A 2,887-nucleotide genomic window follows, 5' to 3' on the forward strand; every position below is an offset into this window, starting at 1 on the left:
TCCCCGGCAGTGGGCTGTCCCCCGGCAGTGGTTTGTCCCCGGCAGTGGTATGTCCCCCGGCAGTGGTATGTCCCCCGGCAGTGGTATGTCCCCCGGCAGTGGGACGGCCCCGGCAGTGTGAGGGCCCGGCAGTGTGAGGGCCCGGCAGTGTGAGGGCCCGGCAGTGTGAGGGCCCGGCAGTGTGAGGGCCCGGCAGTGTGAGGGCCCGGCAGTGTGAGGGCCCGGCAGTGTGAGGGCCCGGCAGTGTGAGGGCCCGGCAGTGTGAGGGCCCGGCAGTGTGAGGGCCCGGCAGTGTGAGGGCCCGGCAGTGTGAGGGCCCGGCAGTGTGAGGGCCCGGCAGTGTGAGGGCCCGGCAGTGTGAGGGCCCGGCAGTGTGAGGGCCCGGCAGTGTGAGGGCCCGGCAGTGTGAGGGCCCGGCAGTGTGAGGGCCCGGCAGTGTGAGGGCCCGGCAGTGTGAGGGCCCGGCAGTGTGAGGGCCCGGCAGTGTGAGGGCCCGGCAGTGTGAGGGCCCGGCAGTGTGAGGGCCCGGCAGTGTGAGGGCCCGGCAGTGTGAGGGCCCGGCAGTGTGAGGGCCCGGCAGTGTGAGGGCCCGGCAGTGTGAGGGCCCGGCAGTGTGAGGGCCCGGCAGTGTGAGGGCCCGGCAGTGTGAGGGCCCGGCAGTGTGAGGGCCCGGCAGTGTGAGGGCCCGGCAGTGTGAGGGCCCGGCAGTGTGAGGGCCCGGCAGTGTGAGGGCCCGGCAGTGTGAGGGCCCGGCAGTGTGAGGGCCCGGCAGTGTGAGGGCCCGGCAGTGTGAGGGCCCGGCAGTGTGAGGGCCCGGCAGTGTGAGGGCCCGGCAGTGTGAGGGCCCGGCAGTGTGAGGGCCCGGCAGTGTGAGGGCCCGGCAGTGTGAGGGCCCGGCAGTGTGAGGGCCCGGCAGTGTGAGGGCCCGGCAGTGTGAGGGCCCGGCAGTGTGAGGGCCCGGCAGTGTGAGGGCCCGGCAGTGTGAGGGCCCGGCAGTGTGAGGGCCCGGCAGTGTGAGGGCCCGGCAGTGTGAGGGCCCGGCAGTGTGAGGGCCCGGCAGTGTGAGGGCCCGGCAGTGTGAGGGCCCGGCAGTGTGAGGGCCCGGCAGTGTGAGGGCCCGGCAGTGTGAGGGCCCGGCAGTGTGAGGGCCCGGCAGTGTGAGGGCCCGGCAGTGTGAGGGCCCGGCAGTGTGAGGGCCCGGCAGTGTGAGGGCCCGGCAGTGTGAGGGCCCGGCAGTGTGAGGGCCCGGCAGTGTGAGGGCCCGGCAGTGTGAGGGCCCGGCAGTGTGAGGGCCCGGCAGTGTGAGGGCCCGGCAGTGTGAGGGCCCGGCAGTGTGAGGGCCCGGCAGTGTGAGGGCCCGGCAGTGTGAGGGCCCGGCAGTGTGAGGGCCCGGCAGTGTGAGGGCCCGGCAGTGTGAGGGCCCGGCAGTGTGAGGGCCCGGCAGTGTGAGGGCCCGGCAGTGTGAGGGCCCGGCAGTGTGAGGGCCCGGCAGTGTGAGGGCCCGGCAGTGTGAGGGCCCGGCAGTGTGAGGGCCCGGCAGTGTGAGGGCCCGGCAGTGTGAGGGCCCGGCAGTGTGAGGGCCCGGCAGTGTGAGGGCCCGGCAGTGTGAGGGCCCGGCAGTGTGAGGGCCCGGCAGTGTGAGGGCCCGGCAGTGTGAGGGCCCGGCAGTGTGAGGGCCCGGCAGTGTGAGGGCCCGGCAGTGTGAGGGCCCGGCAGTGTGAGGGCCCGGCAGTGTGAGGGCCCGGCAGTGTGAGGGCCCGGCAGTGTGAGGGCCCGGCAGTGTGAGGGCCCGGCAGTGTGAGGGCCCGGCAGTGTGAGGGCCCGGCAGTGTGAGGGCCCGGCAGTGTGAGGGCCCGGCAGTGTGAGGGCCCGGCAGTGTGAGGGCCCGGCAGTGTGAGGGCCCGGCAGTGTGAGGGCCCGGCAGTGTGAGGGCCCGGCAGTGTGAGGGCCCGGCAGTGTGAGGGCCCGGCAGTGTGAGGGCCCGGCAGTGTGAGGGCCCGGCAGTGTGAGGGCCCGGCAGTGTGAGGGCCCGGCAGTGTGAGGGCCCGGCAGTGTGAGGGCCCGGCAGTGTGAGGGCCCGGCAGTGTGAGGGCCCGGCAGTGTGAGGGCCCGGCAGTGTGAGGGCCCGGCAGTGTGAGGGCCCGGCAGTGTGAGGGCCCGGCAGTGTGAGGGCCCGGCAGTGTGAGGGCCCGGCAGTGTGAGGGCCCGGCAGTGTGAGGGCCCGGCAGTGTGAGGGCCCGGCAGTGTGAGGGCCCGGCAGTGTGAGGGCCCGGCAGTGTGAGGGCCCGGCAGTGTGAGGGCCCGGCAGTGTGAGGGCCCGGCAGTGTGAGGGCCCGGCAGTGTGAGGGCCCGGCAGTGTGAGGGCCCGGCAGTGTGAGGGCCCGGCAGTGTGAGGGCCCGGCAGTGTGAGGGCCCGGCAGTGTGAGGGCCCGGCAGTGTGAGGGCCCGGCAGTGTGAGGGCCCGGCAGTGTGAGGGCCCGGCAGTGTGAGGGCCCGGCAGTGTGAGGGCCCGGCAGTGTGAGGGCCCGGCAGTGTGAGGGCCCGGCAGTGTGAGGGCCCGGCAGTGTGAGGGCCCGGCAGTGTGAGGGCCCGGCAGTGTGAGGGCCCGGCAGTGTGAGGGCCCGGCAGTGTGAGGGCCCGGCAGTGTGAGGGCCCGGCAGTGTGAGGGCCCGGCAGTGTGAGGGCCCGGCAGTGTGAGGGCCCGGCAGTGTGAGGGCCCGGCAGTGTGAGGGCCCGGCAGTGTGAGGGCCCGGCAGTGTGAGGGCCCGGCAGTGTGACTGCCGAATCCTGATCTGGAGGAACAGTGCATGTAAAGTGTCAGCTCCTGGGCCCTAACCCCAACAGGAAGTCAGCTGTGTGCAGGAAAATGTCCCCCCCCCCCCCCCCC

At 74.2% G+C, this 2,887-nt stretch overlaps 1 protein-coding gene across 1 annotated transcript in view; it reads left to right on the forward strand.

The window, feature by feature from the left end:
• The window catches only part of MPV17 (MPV17, mitochondrial inner membrane protein), a gene marked incomplete at its 5' end in the record, with an annotated part of 9,333 nt that overhangs the window by 2,843 nt on the left and 3,603 nt on the right, over nt 1-2,887 (forward strand). The gene's annotated exons all lie outside the window — the stretch shown is intronic.

The sequence above is a fragment of the Nanorana parkeri genome, unplaced genomic scaffold (assembly GCF_000935625.1).
Source record: "Nanorana parkeri isolate BGI_ZX_2015 unplaced genomic scaffold, ASM93562v1 scaffold2974, whole genome shotgun sequence".
NCBI lineage: Eukaryota > Metazoa > Chordata > Amphibia > Anura > Dicroglossidae > Nanorana > Nanorana parkeri.